The 22,507-nt window shown below is 38.8% G+C and overlaps 1 pseudogene; it reads left to right on the top strand.

Moving 5' to 3' along the window:
• The first annotated feature begins 6,755 nt into the window (after positions 1 to 6,755).
• LOC104429721 lies at positions 6,756 to 13,578 on the top strand (annotated as a pseudogene).
• The last annotated feature ends 8,929 nt before the right edge of the window (positions 13,579 to 22,507 follow it).

Genomic DNA, 22,507 nt, shown 5'->3' with positions numbered 1-22,507 from the left:
AACTGACGCCAGTGATGAATACTGGGCAGCTGTCCTCTTCGAAGAACTCGATGGTAAGAGACTCCTCTGTGCCCATAAAAGTGGAAAGTTCTCCCAAGCTGAAATGCATTACCATTCTACTTTCAAAGAAATCTTAGCAGTCAAAAATGGAATCAAAAAATTCGAGTTCCACCTCATTGGCCACCATTTTCTGGTAGAATTAGACATGGCATCTTTCCCTCAGATGACCAAGTTTAAACAAAAACAGATTCCAAACTCCCAACTGCTTCGATGGGCTGAATGGTTTTCAAAATATTCCTTCGAAACTAAGCATATTCCCGGAAAGAAGAATGTGCTTGCTGATTTCTTATCAAGACCAAAGGCACCGGCCGAGATCAACATGTATATCAAAAGGCCAGCGTTCCATATGCTCAACCATGGAGTAAAATACAAAATTGAGAACATCGGGATTTGCAAAGCTGGAAATATCCCCAAGAGATTATTCAACGGATCCGTAACGACGGCCCTCACTTGAAAATTTGGAGAACCTCATGTGGCAAAGCCATACGGACCTATTCAGTTCAATGGAGGTTCGATTCTCTATCCTTTTGGGTTAAACATGAATTATCCATTCATTCATCCTCTTATCCGGAAAGAAGATGATTTTCCGAACAGCTCAAAACGTTATTATGGTACTTAACCAATAAGTACCTAATAGCCTTTGAAATCCCAACCAGTAAGATTCATTGCGAACCTCACAAGGATATTCTTGCTCGGAAGAAACATTGAAAAAGAATGTGATAGAAATCTTTTAGAATTTCTAAATTGGTTCTATCATCCTACATGTTGGAAACAAGACTTGGAAAAAGAACTGAGATCCATGACACCAGATCCTGAAGTCCATACCATCCTATTTTTCCGACGCCCTTGGAATTTTTGCGAAATAATGGTAGTATTCTTGATGCACCCTCGGAAATAGGAACTACGACTTATAAACCTAATCGAACAATGAGAATCCCGGATTCATAAATCTTATCCTAGATCTGTTCGAATTTGTGAACGGGAATATCGAGAACTCCAGAGAATCCTATGCCAGGAAAACAAAACCATTCCCGAAGACGTTTGGAATAATGCACCCACTACATGGGATCATTATGACCTAGCACCAGAGGCTAGGGAAGCACCGGGACAATACTGGACAAGCATCATCATCCCAAGAGCCTAAAATGACAAATGAAGACGACATTGTCCAATCCACCCAAGACCCCTATGCACGCTTTGGAGGACCTCTGTCCCAAGACCCCTACGAACAATTCCAAAGCATGGACACATCCTTTTATGCGAGAACCATCCAACGGCCTCAACCAAGGATTGTTAACCTTCAAAGAAGATGAAGATACAACCGGGTGAAGAAGAAGCATCACATTGGGCTCATGAACAAGCATCCTCATCACGAAGGCCGAATCGATCCTCTCACCAGAAGACCTTGAAGCCCTTGAACAAAAATACGAGGCACATTTCCTAGAAGAAAACTCGGATGATTCAGTTTGCAGCTACAATGCCCGAGACGGACGAGACCGTTGAGCCCGTACATTTTCACTGTAGCAAATCACTGTTCACTTTTACTGTAGCACTAGGCTAGGGAAAGTACTGTTCACAGTACCGTCTTTGTTCATATGTGTTCGAATAATTCCCTTTCGGTGCCCTGTTTGTTCCCGGACCCGTGAGCTAGGTCCCTATGAGTGTCCTTGTGACCTCTTATTGCCTATATAAGGCAAGGAGGGTGTAATGTTTGAGGCGAGTCCTCTCGAAGTAAAGTGTGTGCTTTGTGAAAATCTCTATGGCTTTCTAAATTCCTTCTCTTCTCCAGCCTAGAAGGATCCTTCAAGAAATGCAGCTTGGGTAGGTTAGAAACGATTCCATCCCGGCATCTCGAGTGTCTCTAGGCTCGAACTAAAGGGCGAGTGGTTTTACGCTAACAAAGGCCGTCCCTGAAGGGCTAGGTTCGCCCATGTGGATGCATACCTGCAGAAAATTTACTCTCCTTCCCTGGTTCTAAGTCTAGGTCCATTCATGGTATCGTTCCTAAAATAGATTGTGACACTTCAGAACTTTCAATTTCTGAAATCGGGTTCAAATTCGCGGTTATTTTCAATCCAGCGCGCTTTTAGCGTGACCTAGCCTACCGAGTAACTTTTTAGGAATTTTTGGTGCAATTGACTCGTGATCGATTTATCTCGAGTCACAATGTACATCTTCGACACATTGGCGACTCTTGATTGTCGTGAAAATCTCAAGGTTTCAAATACAGACACAGGGTACCCAAAACGATAGAAAATCAATTTAGTGCCGATCGATGAGAATTTTGCAATCAGGTGGAATCACCCACATTTTGATCACTCATCTCAATCGAATCGACCTATCATTGATCTCTGATCGATTTTTACCCTTGCAAATTAGCACGGTCAAGCAGTCGATTAATAGTCGAATTCTCAAGTCTTTTGCATTAAAATCCCATAATAATTTTTCCAGATAGTCTAGTTATCTCTTGAGTGATCAGCTCAGAGAATAGCACTATGGACGCATCGATGAAAGGCCCGATTTATTCAATTGAAATCAGATTTGAAAAATCAGGATGTCACAAGCTACATGCTCTGCTGCATACCTTAACATCACCAAGCAACTTGTTAGACAACTGTATTCCATAGAAGCACAAACGAAAGGATTGAGAATAAGCACATTAATAGATTCGCAGGTAAAAAAATGTAGGCGATTTGAACTGGTTTCATGATTTCAGTATGAAGCCATCATATTCCTAGATTAACAAACAAAAAACCTTAGGCAATTTGAACAGATTTTACTATGCAACATTGAAAAGGACAAGTTCACCTTATCTAAGTGGAGTGCATATGGTATTCGAACAAAACAGCATGAGTTTACTCAAGAGTCCTCCAACTTGTTGAAGGAGGTTGGATTGCAGAGATGTTGCGGTACTACTTTGGAACGTTGTGATGGGTTGAGTAGTGGTTACTCACTGATCTCTGAGCAACGCGTGAATACTTACTTCTTTACTTTTGCAACATGTCATATAGACAATGCATAGATCTTGACATATAGTTGGGATTCACTGGAGTTGCAAGGAGTTTGTCATTGCCTCATATATAGGCGCGTGACAAGAGGAGGATTTTTCTACTAAAAAAAGAAAAAAAGAGGAGAATATTATGTTCCAGACAGAAAGTCCTCAGGGGTGAGTAACTTTATTTGTGATCCATTATCTTAATGGAGAGGTGAGTAACTTTGGATGGATCACAAACAAAGTTACTCACCCCTGAGGACTTTCTGTCTAGAACATAAAATTAAAATGGATCACAAACAAAGGTACTCATGCCTAAGGACTTTTTGTCTATAACATAAAAACTCTCTCTCTCTCTCTCTCTAGACGGAAATGGATCCACACACAAAAGTACTCATGACATAAGACAATGGCATGAGTCCATCCGTCACACGCCTCATACCGTCTTCAATTTAATCCCTCATGCTCCTCCTTATCATTGTTACACACATATATAATCAATTAGACCCAATGCCTCTTTCTTTAATTTGCCTTCACATCATCCTCTAGTAGACATTTTTGCATTGTAAATTTCATAAAGAGAGGGAAAATTTCAATTTTCCCATCGATGGAAAATATATATCAATTAGCCCCTAACGCTTTATCTAATAAAAAAAATTCATTTATTGATGTAATTTAATGTTCCTCTTTAGCTCAAAGAGGATGATGATTCAAAAGTTATGGTCTTTATTATTTGTTGACTTATGAGAATTGAGATTTGATTTTGTGGTGTGCATTGGATGTGGTTTAAGCTAGGAATTGAATCGAATCGAATCAAATCAAATCAAATCGAATTGGCTTTAATCGACCAATTCACGGTTAGTTCTAGCGCATAACCAATTTAATTTCTTGTTCCATGAACCGTGAAGCAACCTAGGACCGAATCATCCCCGATTCCAAAGCCAGAATGCTGGTTCTATTCAATAACCAATTACCGAATCGAATCGACTTGAATCAGCTGATTCAAGATTAGTTCTAGCGTAAAACCAGTTCAATTTCCTATTCTGTGAACCTTGAAGTAGCCTAGGATCGGATTAGTAGCTTATTCCAAGGCCAGAACATTGGTTCTATTCAATATTGTAAAACCAGTTCAATTACTGGATTGAATCGGTTTATTGAACTGGATTGAATCGGTTTTCTAGTCTTCTTTTGAAAAAAGAAAAAAAAAATCTTTTGAGATCATAAAGAAACGAATTGTATTATCAATGTGAAGAAACAATGCTTTTCACATAAAATTAAGAGGAAAAAAAGGTGGCCTGATTAGATGCATCCCTCACTAATCAATACGTACCTGGCGGCCCTCCAATGTTCCTTTTTCAGGAAAGGAAATTGAAACAGCATGAATTTGCTCGCGGTCCTCCACTGTTACTGAAAGATGCTGGACTACAGTAAGTGAAGTGATGTTGCAGTTCACAGTCGTTCCTTACCTCCGATCACCTCGTTGTTTCCCATTGAACTTCGAGCTTCATGTGATTAACCTCTTTCCTTCCTCGTCCGAAACAAAACTACATCTTGTCGATGGGAGGAAGGCAGAACTTTTATACCCCGCCCGCGGTGGGGTTTTATCGCACTGACGCAATCCAGTTTCATCGAGTTTTAATATTTTATGGCACGGAGTTTTATTGCACTGGCAAATTTACCCCCGGATATATTCTTGCACTGACAATTATACCCTCCACTTTGAGTTGTACGACACTCGAAATATTCATGTGCAGAAAGCGCGACTGCAAATGATGCAGCAGAGGAAGCGCGACAGCTCCCCTTTTGCAAAACCCCTGCATTAGAGTTTGTCTCAAATGAACCCACTACATTTGACAAATATATATCAATCAGCGCCCAACGCTTAATCCCGATGAGAAAAGTGACCGGCCAGAGGCACGCGCGCATCTCACGTCCACTTACATTCTCCGTTTCCACCTTCATTCTACTAATACCTCGCCTTTTTTGAATTGGGATTTTTTTTTTTCAGGTGCGTTACTCTTCGTTGGCAAGGAAAAAATTTCGTTGTTCTTCAATTAACGCATGGGAATGGTAGTTTTATCTGGTGTGCCACTGTAATTTGATGGTTCCTCTTAAGCTCGTGGTTGAGCACAATTCTATCCCCACCGCTCGCAGTAACAGAGTAAAACAGAGCCAGCGGGAAATCAGAAATCACCACAAACCCAGAAGAATAAGATGATGATGAAGAAGAAGAAAGCCACGGCCGAATTCTTCTACCTTTCTGACACCAATGACTCGGCAGTGGAAGACCTCATTTCCTAGACCAAGGACCTCTGCGTCCTCGACCAAATCGTCTCGATCAATGGCTCCTCCTTTACCGCCGACGACTCCTTCTTGCCCTCCAACCTCGAGTTCCCCTTTCTGCAAGTTCAAATCCTTCCCTCTCTTCAAACCCCAGACCACGCTCCTGAATTCGAGCAAGACGGCTGCATCTGGTGCTCACTGAAGAGGCCGACACCGAGGCTAGGGCTATTAAGAAGGGGAATGAGCATGAGCTTCAAATGGATGGAGGAAGATGAGGGTATTGTGGGATTTGGGTGTTTTCCACGATCAAGAACAGAAGAAGTTGCTGAAGAAGGCAAAATGAAGGAGGATGATGAGCGCTCCAAGAAAGGCTATGGCGACCAGGGGACCAAGGGTTGTTTTACCATTTTAAAGCTTTTGGGGCGTGGGCAAGCTAGTGGAGGCATCAAAACAGCGGCTCCCGTTGATATTTGCTTAAAGTCGCAGTTTTTCATTCATGTCGAGATGGTTTTCGTATGAACAGAAACATAAGATGAAAAACAGAGCAGCAGGAAAAGAAAACGATTTTGCAGTGAAAGGGCACAGAACATGTACACCCCCTAGATAAGCGATGTCGTAATAATACAACAACGACGTTCGTTATCAGTACCAACGGGGGAAGTTACAGACAAATGAAATTCACATAAAACACACACCACCACATCGAAAGCCAGAAACTAGCGCCCAGTCGCTAATCATCCTTTTAAGTCAGGATGAACATGAACGGGACTACCAGCACTAGGGCGCAGGCAACAGAAACCAGCCAGGGCAATCCACCGAGCAGAACGCACATCAGGAGACCACATTCGACACATCCAATAGCAACAGCGATCCACGCAAAGGCAAGCCGGAAACTTGGATCAACATCTTGCCTTCTCATTCCGAAGATAATTCTTCGCCGGATGGTTTTAATAGCTGCGCAGATAAGCAAGATGCGTGGTGCTTTAGAATTGTTGGCCAAACCTATGGAGCTGTCCCTCTCATCGATGAGTTGACGCAAGGCCTGCGCAAGCGAATCAAGACCTTCGTTGGTTTGAGCTACATGCTCTAACGCATTCCTTGAAATAAAAATCAGCAAACTACTTGTTAGATAACCATATTTCACAGCAGCACAAACAATAAGGATCAAGAATAAGCATATGGATGGATTAACAGACGACATAATACAGGTGATTTTTACTGGTTTCATGGTTTCAGTATGCGATATTGAAAAGGAAGAGTTCACTTGATCAAAGTGGAGTGGCAATGGTTTCCGAAAAAATACAGCGTGAATTTACTCGAGTCCTTCAACTTACTGGAGTTTGGACAAAAGAGATGCTGTAGTGCTTACCTCTGAACACCATGATCGGCTGAGTAGTGGTTTCCCATTGATCTCCGAGCAATGCATGGTTACTTCTCTACTTCTACACTTTGTCTTATAGACGACGCGGAGATCTTGTTTGGTAAATGGTAAGGAGGGAGGTACTCCAATCAAAATGGGAAGCATTGCTTTAGTTGCATCGCTTTAGAGTTTTGCATCGCCTTTAGAGTCTTGCAGATTGCCTTTAGAGTTTTGCAGTGCAAAAGTAGTGCAAAACTCTAAAGGCAATCTGCAAGACTCTAAAGCTATGCAACTAAAGCAATGCGATTATTCCCTAAAGGTGCCTCGGTTCACATACCTCCCGCCGTCACATCATTCTCTAATAGACATTTTTGCATACTAAACGGCGAATTTCATGGAGACGGAAAATTTCAATTGGCCCTCCAATGGGAAGAATCTATATCTATAAGCCTCCAGCGCTTAACTCCAATGAAAAAATTCCGTTCACTAATGTAATTTAATGTTCCTCTTCAATTCGAGAAGGATGGCGATTCAAAAGTTATGTTTTTTTTATTATTTGTTGATTCTTGAGAGTCAAGATTTGAATTATGGTGTGCAACTGTGCATTGGGTCCGGTTTAACCCAGTATTCAAATTGAATCGGCTTGGACTGATCGGTATTCTGGGGAGAATCAGTTCAAATTCCTATTATGCGAACCTTGACGTAGCTTAGGACCGGATCGGTTCCCAGCTCCAAGCCTAGAACCACCAATTCTATTCAATTCTTAATCGAATTGATTTTCGAGTCTTCTTTGTTATAAAAAATAAATAAATAAATAAATAAATAAAATCCTTAAGTATTTATAAAGCATCAAATTGTATTTTAACATGAAACAACCATTTTTTACACCAAAAAAAAAAGGTGGGCCGATTAGATACATCCCTCATTAATCATTACGTATTTGGCGTTGAATTCTTTGTTATGAATTGATATGTAGCATTCGACTATTGAAGCAGGATGGTGGATTCTATCTTTTCTTTCACTTTTGGTTCTTTTACTTTGAAATGGATGAGGGACTCTGCAGGATTTTCTCATGTCTCGATCTACGATCCATCTCAAAATGGTTCACCATCTTTTCCCATGGCGTTTACCAAACTTTTTTGTTGAGTTTTCACAAGAAGAGTGAATTAATGTTAGGGAATATAATTACAAAAGTTAATCATTCATATATTGCTTAAAAGGGCCAGGGTGTGACCCTCGCTGAACCACTAACAATAGTAGAGATAATGTTAATAGGAAAAATCATCAAAAAAAAATTCTAAACCTATTACACTTGTGTCAAAAATATAGTCATAAACATATTGCACTTATGATAATTCGTTCATAAACCTTTTAACTGTTCAATCCTAAACTTTTTGAAACTTACTAATTTAATTCCAAACCTTTCACTTATGTTGACATCGAAATTTTGGAAACCTTATCATATTTACATATCGTTTAGGCTTTTTTTCCAAAAAATAAAAAATGATGATGGACTTGTGTTTTCGGTGATTATTCACTGATTTATTGTTGCATTCAAAGGTGTTGGTTTTCCAAAATCTTTCGCCACGGATGTATTATTTTTCTGTAGAATGGTATGGGACATGTGGATTTCATCATTTGTTAATTTTGAATGCTGTAATCATTGTTAAATAGAGTGAAGCCATCCTATGGATAAGCCATGCCTTATATTTTAACAACCATCCTCGTCATAAAAAATGTTCAGGTAGAAAGGATGAGTTCATCGATTAATTGTATCTGAATAAAACAGCATTCATTTAATGGAGCACGCACGGTGGACATGATCAGATGCATGGAGTTCATTTTCAGGAAACGAACTCAAAACAGCATGAATTTATTCACAGTCCTCCAAAGTTACAGGAGGCTGGACTACAGAAGTGAAGTGATGTTGCAGTTTGCGGGTCAATGCTTACCTCCGATCACTGGCTAAATTGTCGTCTCCGATGAAACTCCGAACTACGTGTGATTAACCTCTTCCTTCCTCGTCTCAAACAAAACTTGATATTTTCAATTAGCCCCTAATGAGCTCTTTTTTTTGCAGCCTGGACCTCCGCAAACACATTTTGTAGACCATCGGAAGGCATGTCTCCGCAAACGAAAAAAACGCCAAAATGATGCAGTGTAGGGGGCCCAGATATTTTCAATTAGCCCCTAATGAGCTCCTTTTTTGCAAAAGACCCCCTGCTTTTGAGTTTTGACACTTGACAAATATTTACGCAACTTGATCTTCTTAACATCTTTTGCGAAGACCCACTGCATTAGAGGATAACCTCTTAAAACCTTTTGCCAAAAACCCCCTGCACTAGGAGATCATCTTAACACCTTTTGCAAAAGACCCCCTGCATCAGAGGGGATCCTCAACACCTTATATGCGGCAACTAGAGGAGATCCTCTCAACGCCTTTTGCAGAAGACCCCCTGCGTTGGAGGGGATCCTCTTAACACCTTTTGCAAAAGAGCACCTGCACTAGAGGAGATGCTCTTAACACCTGCATTTGAGTTTTATTACACTTGACAAATATATATGCAGAAAACGCGACTATTTGAGTGTGTATCAAATGAACCCCTAAACTTGATAAATATATATCAATTAGCCCCCAACGCTAAACTCCGATGAGAAAAGTGGCCGGCCCGAGGTGCACACGCATCTCACGTATACTTCATTCTATGTTTCCAGCTCCACCTTTGTTCCACTGATATCTCACCCTTCTTAAATTTGGAATTTTGTTTATCATGTGTGTTGCTCTTCGTTGGCAAGAAAAAAAGTGCCTTCTTCTTCAATTACGCATGGGAATGGTATTTTTATCTGGCGTGCTACCGTAATTTGAAGTTCCTCTCCGTTTTGAGTTTTGAGGAGGACGGTGGTTCAAAAGTTATTGCTATTATTATTATTATTATTATTATTATTATTATTATTATTTCTTTGTTCCTAAAAGTCGCAGTTTGATAAAGAGTGTGCATTGGGTTTAATTCACCACAGGATTCAAACCGAGCTAGCTTGGACCGGCTAGTCCAAGGTCAATTTTGAGGAGAATCGGTCCGGTTCCCAATTCCCCGAACTTAAAGTGGCCTAGAACCAGACTGGCTCCAAGTTTCAAGGCTGGAAGTGCCAGTTCTACCCCGAGAATTGTTTCAACCTGGGAATTGGAGTGGAAGCAATTTTCAAGTCCTTTATTTTTTTTCTTTTAATTACTTTGCAACACAGGAGAATCGAATCGTGTCTTCAACTTATAGAAACAACTTAACTACTTGATAAACATATGTTTTTATAGTAAAATGGTGCAACTTTATTATTAAAACAATTTTATTTTCACAAAATAACATAACCAGAGGTAATGGTAGGTCATTGAATCGCCAAAGAAAGACACGCTAGTTTTTTTTTTTTTTTTTTAAACCATGTATTTTATCCTCAAATTAGTTTAATTCTAGGGATGATGACATAAATGATTTCTGAATTTTGACCATTGTATAATATAGTCCATAAATATTTTATTTGTTCACCGTTCGCTCGCTCTTCGGTTTGCTTATATATATCCCCTTCCATTCGCTCCGCGGCGCCATCTTTATTTTTTGTATGATTCCCGGTGGGCAAAGAATCGTGTTCCCGTTGCTATTTTGTTCAAAAAGTTAAACTTTACGCGAATTTCAGTGGGATCGATGTTTCGAGGAAGTGAAATCTGTCGGGGACAAAGAATCGTTGCGACTTTTTAAGTCTTGGGTACTTGGGTTTCGTGGTCTCTGCCGGTAGCAAATCTTGGGTGTCCTTGATTGTGCGTCCGAATGAGGTTGGGCAGCGATTGTTATGTGCTCCAGAGCGTGAGCTCCGCTGACTGGGGCCCGTTCAATGGGCAGTGAAGCCGGATGATGCTGAAATTTTTCATTTTAGGTTTTGTCCCCTCTCCGGATTTGCATTCAGACAGGTAATCCTGTCGTTTTGCTCAGTATTACCATGTCGATGATCAAGACCATCTTGACAAGTTGTCGGGAATGGAAGGATTGTTGATATAGATCGGGCGGGAACATTTACCGCCCCATGCCAAAATCTTTTACATTTGGATTTCTCAGTAAGTATCATCTTATGGTGTGATACATGGGTCGACTGCAGAGACAATTCTTGGGTCGTCTTTTCTGGGTAATACCCTGGTACCTGGTCTATGAGGTTTTCGGGTTGCGCTTGATTCGAGTGACAAAATGCTTGGGTCGGGGAAGCGGTCGTCTTGTATGCTTGTCTTGCTGTACAGTAACTGTTGGACTAAGGGATTAGAATGGTGCCTTCAAAATGGTCCTATTCTGTAGTACTAATGCTGTAAGGTTGGAATCATGAACGACCTATCCTACTGAAGCTTGGCCAAATTTGTCAGGGATGACTTGCTCTGTGGTAGAACTCTTTAAGATGACTGAGCACTTGCAACATTTTAATCTTCATCAAGACTGGCAAATAAGATGATGCTTTCAAGTAGATTTATCTGTGAAATCTTATGGGGACTGGGCTTCTATATATTGTATTTTTAATTGACTGTTCTCGTTTGCTTTGTTTACCTGCTTGATGCTGATATTCCTGCCCACAATCGGGAGAGAGTACTCTCTCTCTCTCTCTCTCTCTCGATCAACTGGTCACAAGTTCACTTTTCAAGTTCTCCTCAGACGAGGTATCCGCACAAAATCAAGTGAAGGCATCTGATAATTGTTTGTTATTTAATATTTTCTTTTCCCGTCCATCACTCGATATGGGTTGATTCACTTGTGCTGTTGATTCAGTATCCAGGATTAGAGCCGGTGCTGGATGATTTGCTTCCCAAGAAGTCTCCAATAATTGTTGCCAAATGGTTTGTTCTCATCTAATTGCTATTTATTTTGTCAAGCTCCTTTGTGAGATTTCAGTTGATAGACACTCTTCTTGTGGCGTCCTTTACAACTATATAATGCTGTCAAGACTCGCCTCTGAGAGGGCTTTCTTCGCTTCCCTCAGTCAAAACCATCTGAATTTGGTTCTGGTGAACAACGTGCCTCTCTTTTTCAACATCCGTGACGGTCCATACATGCCAACCCTATGACTTCTGCATCAATGTAAAGCATCTCTCACCATCTTCTCAAGTTTTCATAGCTCTCCTTGATTTGTAGATGATAATCTTCTGTACCATTACTTATCTGCTAGTTTTCGCAGTACCATGTCAATGCTACTCTTAGATGGGCCTCGGTAAACTTAGGGCGTGTCCTAATAGGTTTTTATTTTTTGCCTAATCCAAATATTGCGACAGACACACTTGAGTTTTCTTAATCCGGAACACCTCAAACTTTCACGATGTACAAATTTTGACACATTTTTTTTGCTGAAACATAAACAATCTTACACTTATATGTATGAGTGCTTGCAGAGTGTATATTTGAAAATGCGTCTTATTAGTAGTTATCCATCAATCTTTAAACTGGAGTTGCATACAAATTACAGAAAGCCGGATAACTTCAGTGTAGGCTGACATGAGTAAATGCTGATTATGTCTGATTCTTTAGGCTGGATTCTCGGCTTTAAATTGTAATCATGTCATATTTTTGTTAACTGAGTCATACGTTGTTAATCCAGGTGTGCTGATTGGGTTTGCACTTAACCTATGATCTTGTTAAATATATTTTAGATTAACTTCTAGATCGGAATAGATAAACTTAATGCTCAGACAATACCTCTGTCACTTGGAGCAAACCTCATTGGGGGCTTCGATTTGGTAGACATGCTAAACTTGAATTAGGATAATCATTGGAAAATTTGCCTGTTATGACAATGTTGCTCGTTAGAAATTCTTGAGCTGTTGCATCTAATGTTGCAGAGTGGTGCAGATCCAAACATAATGAAGAAATTACAAGTAGACGGGAGCAATAGAATTTGCTCTTGCTGGTGCAAACATTATGTGTCCTGGCCTTTCCTCTCCTGGAGGTGCTTTGGAGGATGAAGTTGGTGCAGAGACTCCTGTGGTAAGAGTCACACTTATCAATTTCCACAGCTGCACACCTACCAACGTTGAGTCTATCCAACGGTGTTTAGTGCTTGGCGTAATTGGTAGCAGTTCTCTTTTAGGACAGTGTTCCATTTAGACTTGAGTTTTTTGCTTTGGCTGTGGCATTATAGTGTGGAAAGGTATATTTTTCCATTCCTGTTTTTTTTTCAGGCAATTATGGCTGAAGGCAAGCAACATGCTCTTGAGATAGGCTTTACAAAAATGCCAGCTAAAGACATGTGAGTTTCCTCCCATCTCCACGTTCAAAAATCAGAATCTCTTTCATAGAATCCTATTTGGAACCTACTCAACAGAATTCTCGGTGAACAACATGAATACTAGTTACTTGTTTCTTGTTTTGCATATATTTGATGTCTCTTTTTAAGACTAAGTCAATTACTTGATATGCAGACAGGCTGTTAACAAGGGCATTGGGGGTGGATAACATGCATTATCTTAATGATGGTCTTTGGAAGGTAATGCTCATTTGACTTTCCATACTCCTAACCAACCCGAACGAGAGAACAAGCAATTGTTCATTGATGATTTTGTTTACCTGTCATGCGAATTTTGTATGGGCTGCCTCCTGCTGGCCGTATTTGCCTTTGTTTTACCGGCAAACTGACTTATTATCAACTGGCATTATTAACCCTGCAGATGGAGCGTTTAGACTGATGATGTAGCATCAGAGTATTCATTCGAGAGGATAGTGTTAATCCATATCTTACGACTTTGTGAAGGCCCTTATTTATACTTTCTTTTCCCTTTTTCTGTTCAATTACAAGTCAAGAGGTCATGTGTTTCTCCATCAGGCTGGCCCTTTTCTTCATTGCGTGAAGTTTATGGTCGGTCTGCTGTACAGGTGCATCCCTCATTAACCATTATGGATTTGGCGTTGAATTCTGATACAAGTTGATGGGTAGCATTCGACTATGGAAGCACGATGGTGGAACCCAACTTTCACAGGCTTTAGGATAGGGAGTCCGTAGGATGGAGTTCTTATGTTCTATCCAGGATCCATTTCTAACTGGTTTAAATCTCTTTCCTGCGCGAATTAATGATCTCTTTTGCCGAGTTTTCACAGGAAGAGAGAATCAATGTTAATGCCAAAGGGAATCATTCGTATATTTCTTCAAGCAGGGCGGCTCGTGAGACCATCGCTAGAGCACCGGCGAAGTTAGGTATGTTAAGTAGAAATGCCCATATATATTTCAGAATCGAATTAATGTTAGGTAATGTTTTTGTTAAAGGGAATCATTCTATTTTCTTATTTTGTGAATTGAGAATGAGTTATAACACTGTCCTTTTAATTTGTTACTTTAAAAACATTGTACCTAAAGTATTATCTGAATGAACCTTATTACATGTCCATTCACATCCCTGTAGATGAGCATATTCATTTAGTACTAAACGCTTGCTTTCTTTTTTTGAATCTTGCTTTTAATTGACGATTGCGGAAGATTGGTGATAAAAGAGTAAAACTTAGAAAAATGGATTTCAGTAAACGGTGATGTAAATACGAAGTGGGCAAAAAGATTAATTCGAGTTGGGCCTAGATTAAGAATAATGCAAGCAAATTAAAGGCGTTCAATTTGATCATGGTTTTCGATTTTCCAAATAAGTTAAAATTAAATAAAAAAGTTTAAAATTTAGAAAATGTGACCTTAACTTACTCTGAGAAATAAAAGAATCTGACGCTTATTTTCAAATTCATCAATGATTTTGTTTTAGCCAAGTACCTTAATCATTGCACGTAATTTTAATAAATTTTAAGAAATGATTATTTTTAATATAAGGTCTTATACAACATCGCACGCTTAATTCTAGTTTGTCATACCATAATATCAAGATATGTTCTCCTCCTCATGTTACGGTTCCAATCGTTTTTCTCTCATATAGTCTACACATTTAATCTTGAAGCAATATTTGGGATAGTGCTAGCTATGTCATATCATTTGATTCAAATATTTTCGGGATATTCCTAATAACTAAAGAATGATATGTGCTTCTTCTTCTTTTCTTTTCTTTTTTGTGTGGATCCTAAATCAATGAAAATTTCATGAGTTGATCCACCTCTCTTTGAAACATGGAGTTTTCTAGTAAGTGATCTCATTTTCTTCACTCAACTCTAAGGGACATTTAACTATAACTCATCCGCTGATTTTTCAACTTCATTATATTCGGAGTAGGATCAACTATTTAATCAATATCAGAGCATATTTCTCATCTAAGACAGCGTCGCTGGGGTCGTGCCTCCTCGTACCGGTCAACCTTAGATGACGTTATATATATATATAATTTTTTTTTTTCAAATCTGCCTTTTCTTAAGGGTTAAGTGTCTATCCATTTTTAGTCCGTTAAAAAATCTTTTTCTCATTTGCCTTTCTCTCTCCGCCCCACCCACCGCACTTTTCCCAAACTCCCACGTTTTTCAGAACTCCTACAGGCTACAGCCACCGGATCCGCCCACTGCTCGACAGGCTTGGACATGGTCATGGAGGAGGGAACCCAGCTCCCCAGCATCGTCGTCGTCGGCGACCGGTCCTCCAGCAAGTCGAGCGTCCTCGAGTCCCTCGCCGGCATCAACCTGTCGCCGAATCGCGGGACGGCGAGCGAGGTGTTGGAAGCACTCCCCCGACCTGGGCGACCAACCCACTGGCGGAGACCGGCCAGGCGTTGACCCACGAGAGGGAGCGGGTCGGGCCGAAGCACTCGGGCGAGCACGGCGGGGCCGAAGGAGGTGACGGAGTCGGGCACGAAGAGGAAGGTGTCGTCCGACATGGCGGAGGAGGCGCATTAAGAACTAGGGGTGGACGGAACCACCCCCGCCACCACTCAAGGTCGGGGGCGAGGGTGCGTCGGATGGAGGCGCGGTCGCAGAATTAAAGGGCCTCGTACAGGGTGCGGGCCACCGTCCGATTCGTGGTCTCAAGCTCCTCCAGATTTTTAGAGAAATTAGCCTTCTTCTTCTTTTGTTTTATTTTTTGTTTTTGGAAGATTGTACTTTTTTCAGAGAAGTGAGGAGTTATGTTAGACTTTGCAAAGATACTGTGAGGGTTGAAGTTGCTAACTAACATCTAATGAACGCAACAAACCAAGCGATGGGCAACTGAAAGAAATCTCGAATTTTGATATTTGCTTAGTAGCAGTTTTTTACTTTCACGTCGAGACAGTTTTCATATGACCAGATTCATGAGAAGAAAAACAGAGCAAAAGGAAAAAAAAAAAAAAAGAGAGATTTTGTAGTGCAGGGTCACAGAACATGCGGATAAGCGATGCGGGAATTTTTTAGATACAAAATTTATTCAAGTTTTCAGAACATACAACTTGACGTCCATAGCACGACCTACAATGGAAGGTTACAGACAAATGAAATTCGTACAAAACACACGTCACCACATCGAAAGCCGGAAATTAGCGCCTGTTTGCTAACGATCCTTTAATTCGCAATGGACACAAATGGGATTACCAATATTAGGGCGCACACGATGAAAATCGGCCAACACAAGTCACCAAGTAGAACATACATAAGAAGACCACATTCGATGCATCCAAGAGCGACAGCGAACATAGCAAGCACAAATCGAAACCTTGGGTTAATATCTTGCCTTCTCATCTCGAAGATGAATCTTTGCCGGATGATTTTAATCACCACGTAGATAAGCAGGATGTCTGGTGCAATGGGAATGTTGATTAGACCTATAGAGGTATGCCTCTCCATGATCAGCTGGCACAAGGCTTGCTCTAGAGAATCAAGATCTTTGTTGGTTTGAGCTACGTGTTGTGCCGCATGCCTTAACATCACCAAGTGACTTGTTAGACGACCTTCTTTCACGAGAGTATAAACAATATCGGTCAAGAATAAGCATATTCATAGATCAACCTAAAAAAGTATAGGCTATTGTTTCAATACAAAACCAACATATTCATAGATTAAGAGACAAAAAAACTTAGGCGATTAGTACAAGTTTTAGGATGCAACATTAAAAAGGACAAGTTCACCTTATCTAAGTGGAGTGCATATGGTATTCAAAGAAAATAGTAGGAATTTACTCGGAGTCCTCCAACTTGTTGAAGGAGGTTGGACTGCAGAGATGTTGTAGTGCTTACCTTGGAACACTATGACCGGTTGAGCTGTTATTTCCCATTGATATTTGAGCAATGCGTGGCTACTATCTTTTTTGCTTCTCCAACATGTCTCATAGATAATATATGCTATATATAGGAAAGGAAAAGCATGAGGGATTGTATGTGGAGTTTTCCTATGACCTTACCAGTCACTAACAAGGTTACACCGGCCCCATGTAACCTCAACAATGACCATCTCGTCAAACTTAGTCATTATCATTGGTCAAACTTAGTCATTGTCAATCTTGTCAAACTTACTCAAAGTCCTTTAAGGTTACATGGGCCTACTCAAAGTCCTTTAAGGTTACGTGGGCCTTCAAGGTTACACGGGCCTTTAAGGTTACACGAGCCTACTCAAAGTCCTTTAAGGTTACACGGGCCCCATGACAATTACTAAATTTGACCAATGACAGTGACTAAGTTTGACAAGACAGTCATTGTCGAGGTTACATGGCGCCCATGGTTTTGTCAACATGGCACCCGTGGTTTGGTCAACATGCCATCATCAAGGTTATAGGATACATATAAGGAAAAGGAGGGAGGTCTAAAGTCTAACGAGAGCTTAAGATATATGATGTGTTTGATTCAGTATTTTGAAAGTTTATTAGGAAAATATAAAATAAGTTAGCTTAAAAGACTTTGAGTAAATGTGAATGTCATTTGGTGAATTATGCTATGAGAAACAATTTTGAGAAAAATGTCGTTCGGTCTCTAGTGACCTCCGGTGAGGGTCACACGACCTTGGTGAGGGTTGCCGAAGGTTGCCCAACCTTAGGCGACCCTTAGAAAAGGCCACATGACCCAAACGCCTGGGTAGCCCAAGGTCATGTGACCTTCAGCGATCCTCACCAAGGGTCGCCCAACGGCCACTAACGTCAAATTCAGCTTGCTGGACCAACGAAGAGTTAGTCTTTTTTTAAATATATATATATATATATATATATATATATATATATATTTGTTTATTTATTTAAAAAAACAATAACGAGGGCAAAATTGGAAATTTGAAAAATGGATGAGGGTAAATTTTTGGAAAAAATGAGTTTCGGCATTTGATTAAATGCTGAAAACTCAATCCCAGTCCCCACTAGCGTTAGACTTTCAACCTTCCAAATGCTAAACTTACATTTAAAAGTTACTTCAAAATAGTTGTCAAACAATTTAGCATTTTTCCAAAGGGTTTTGAAGACCAATAACCCCTTGAAAATATTGAACCAAACCCACTCATAAACTTTATGAGGCTAACGTCATGGGTTGCCTATGACGTCAGCCTCGTAAAGTTTATATCCTAATGTCCTTGTGACTTTTCATTGTCATATTATAAGATTCTTGAGCTCCCATTAAACTTGAGGACCTCCACGTTTTCATTCACACACATATATCAATTAGCCTCAACTCCTCTTTCTTTACTTAGCCTTAGCATCCTCATCAGGACTTAGTGTAGGTGTGAAAGACACTTGAGTTTATAAATAATTATAATTTTGACTTTCTGATGATAGTGGATTATTTACTATCGGCTCTTCTCATAAAGTAGGTTTCGACACTCGAATCGAACTACATAAATCTCTTGCATCCTTTATTGCTATTCGCTTTTTTATCTAGTAATTTCGCATTGATTTAAATTGCTAAATCATTAATGTTGCAATGGCATGCTCGTATTTAGGAATGCATATGGTTTCCGAACAAAACAGCAGGAATTTACTCAAGAGTCCTCCAATTTGTTGAAGGAGGTTGGATTAAAGAGAGGTGGTGGTGCTCACCTCCAAACACCGCAATCAACTGAGTTTGTTGTTGCCCATCGATCTCCGAGCAATGCATAGCTACTTTCTTCTTTAGTTCTACAACGTCTTATAGACGATGCGAAGATCTTGCAATGGTGCCATGGCCCATGCTATGCCCTCTCGTGGTTGAAATTGTGGACCTGGTCCACGGTTATATATATTATATAGTTATAGTTATCAATTAGAACCAGAACCTCTTTCTTTAAATGGCAAATTTCCTAAATACGAGGAAAACTTCAATTTTCCCTCCTATGGGAAATATATATCAAAGCCCTCAATGCTTAACCCATTTAATGTTCCTCTTCAGTTCAAGGAAGATGGTGATTCAAAAGTCATCGTTCTTATTATCTTTTGATTTCTGAGAGTAGAGATTTGAATTGGGTGTGCATTGGGTCCGGTTTAACCCAAGAATTGAATCGAATGGGTTTGGACCAACCGGTTCAAGTTTAGTTTTTGAGAGAATCAGTTCAATTTCTTGTTCTGCAAAACCTTGAAGCAGCCTAAGACTGGATTCGTTCTCGATTACAAGGTTGGAACGCCAGTTCAACCAGTCCTATTCCTAATTGAGTTGGTTTTCAAGTCTTTTTTTTTTTTAAAGAAAAAAAATTCCTCTACAATCATGTGGAACCAAAGAAACAATATGTTGTTTTTAAGAATTTGATTTCTTATACAAAATAGAAAAAAAGTCAACTTGTTTCCGGTTAGGTGCATTCTCATTAATTATTAAGGATATGTGCACTGGGAATCTTAAAACTTATCACGAAAGTGTAATTGAGTTTTAAACCTTTCAAAAAATACAGTTAATTCCTAAAAATTGTCACAAATGTGCAATGAAATTCTAAAAATTTCAAACAGTATAATCTAGTCCTAAAATTTGCCACAGAAGTACAATCGGGTTCTAAATTTTTCAAAAAAATGCAATCAACGAGAAGACTACTAATTTGATAAATTTTAGGACTTTATTACACTTTTTTAAAATTCTAAATCTCAATTGCTTTCTTTACAAGTTTTAGGACTTAATTGTACTTTTAAAAGTTTAAGAACTTAATTGCATTTTAAAGACAAAATTTAGAACATCCAATACACTTACCCCTAACTATTATGTATTTGGTGGTGAATTCTTTGATCCAAATTTTCAACAATCGAAGCATGACAGTGGATTCCTACTTTTCCAGCCTCTAGTACCACATTCATTTTCGGTTCTTTTACTTTGATATGGACGAGGGACCCTCTATAGGATGTTCTCTTGTTCATCCAAGATCCATTCAAAATGGTTCACAACTTTTTTCTCATGGCGCTTACCAATCTTTTTTGCCGACTTTTTACAAGAAAAATGAATTAATGTTAGAGAACGTGATTACAAAAGGAAATCATACATATATTCCTTACCAGGCCACCAGCAACGGTAGGTATAATGTTTATACAAAAATTTGAGCTTAGAATTAATGTTAGGAAATGTGATTGCTAAAGGGAATCATGCTAGTGTCACAACTCATAGAAACAACACAAGCCAAGGGTTTTTTGAAAGAAGGACCATGACCGATCGATGAAAGAAGGGCGAAGCATGCTCCTAAGTCTTAGAATTTTCTTGTGTATTCTAAAATACTCATAAAGGGGATATTGTAAATGTACACTCTTGTAATAAATATGGATAGTTGGGTAAATAGGGAGATGCAATCTCTACTGTCAATTGAGGAGAGATAAATGGTTACGGTTGAGCCTTTACTTATATATATAGGAGCCTCTTCCCCCTCAAATGTATATCTTACAAGTAATATAATTTTCAGAAATTCTCTCTTTAGAGTTTATCTCTATGATTCTTGTGAGTGAATAAGGCTAACTTGGAAAGAAATTCCTACGGTTGCGCGGGTTAGAGAAAACTAAATTTGTGTTTTTTATATTTATGTCATGTATTTTATCCTCATGTAAGAATATTTGTAACATTGCTTCAAGATTAGAGTAAGTTGCCACACTGACATGAATATAAAAAAATTAGACCTAAAGTATTATGTGAATGACTTTATTGCATGTCCGCTCACAACCCTACAGACGAGCATATTTATTTTGTAATAGATGTTATCATAGTGATACGTACAAAGTGAGCCAAAAGATTAATTTGAGTTGGGTTCTAAAGATAATGCAAGCAAACTGAAGAGGTTGAATTGATCATAGTTTTCGATTTTATTGAATTAGATGTAATTATTATTTAAAAATGAAAGAGTCCATATTTCCTCAATGGTTTTTTTTTTTAGGCCAAGTACTTTTAAGGCTTTTAAGAGATGTTAAGAAATAATTTTTTATATAAGGTCTTATACAAGATCGAGCCCTGAGTTCTATTTTTTTTTTTTTTTGTTCCCGAAAACCTCAAATCAAGAGATGTTCTCGTGCACGTGTGCGGTTCCGATTGAATCTCACACTATGCTAATGGATCTTACCCGTAGATAAACCTTGCAGCCTCTTGCAAAAGCCAAATCTTCGTTTCTTCTTCGCTCCATTATGGAGAAGTTTAATCAATTGTGTACAAAACAAATTTATCGAGAATTTCAACATCAAACTTTTATATGTAATGATTATGTCTATTTTACATATATATGATGGTGGCATAGTATAACAAAATGGACAGAATTATAAATTTGAAAATACTTAAGATATAATCCTCTAAATATCATGATTACTATTATTGAATACAAATTGTAAAATCATTTAAATGTTATTCATATATTATTATTTTTTTATATTTAACATGCTCTACATAGTTAATCTTTTTTCGACATCCATGCGTGTACTCTTTTTACAATAGAGAGAAAAAAAAAAAAAGCAGCTTTTCACGTGGATTTAAGAAACAACATCTCAATTGGGCAGATTCCTCTGTTATTATTGGGTTATGTAGCAAAATAAATTACATGTTCACATGGTTGTTGCTGTCCGGCCATGCACTAGACGTGAGTACCTTGCAATATTAATAATTAATGCATAAATGAAATTAACAAGTAATAATGTTAAACCTGTCTCGAAAGCACAATGATAGTAATTAAATCGGAGATTTGTTAAAGGATCGAGCTTGCACTTGTCCAGCTTGCTTTACTTGTGTAGTTCGGTCGAACAAATTACTTAGAATTTGCAAGCTGTCCAATTAGATACTTTAGATTTGATTTTATTGTATAGAAATTGTTGAGTTCGTAATATGAGGACGGATATACAAATTGTATCAAATTCGCAATGCATGTATCCTAAATCCTAAAAGAAAACATAACAAATTTGGAAATTTTTTCTTTCTTGTGTTTTACTTTCCCATCTTGTGGCTTCCACTCATCCCCAACCGTTTACATATTGTTTAGGCTTTTTTCTAAGTTAAAAAAAAAAAAAAAAAATTGATGGGCTTTTGTTTTTTTTTTTTTTTTTTTTTGGTGTGTTATTAAATAGATTGTTATTGCATTCAATGGCCTTGGTTTTCCGAAATCTTTAGCACGGTTGAATTGTTGAATTTTTTATGAAATTTTGCTGTAGGATGTTATATACGTTTAATCAGAGACATATGGTTTCCATCATTTGCTAATTTTGGATATTGTAATTATTTTGTTAGGTGAAGGCAAATCATATGCGTGTGAAAAACATATAAACTCTATGGACAAGCAATGCATGATATTTTAACAACCGTCGTCATCATAAAAAGTGTTCTGAGTTTAAAATAGAAGGACTAGAAACAGAAGGTTACACAAGCAGACCCAAATTCATAGAAAATACACATCCCCATGAGGACCAGAGCCCTGCAAACAGCAGACCACCAATATTCAAAGAAAACGTATGCCAACATTTATTTACTAATAGATGTTACCATCGTGATATACCCGAAATGGGCAAAGAGATTAATTCAA

The sequence above is a fragment of the Eucalyptus grandis genome, chromosome 8, assembly GCF_016545825.1.
Source record: "Eucalyptus grandis isolate ANBG69807.140 chromosome 8, ASM1654582v1, whole genome shotgun sequence".
Classification (NCBI taxonomy): domain Eukaryota; kingdom Viridiplantae; phylum Streptophyta; class Magnoliopsida; order Myrtales; family Myrtaceae; genus Eucalyptus; species Eucalyptus grandis.
The sequence above is the reverse complement of the archived record's forward strand: the minus strand, read 5'-3'. Positions and strand labels throughout refer to the sequence as shown.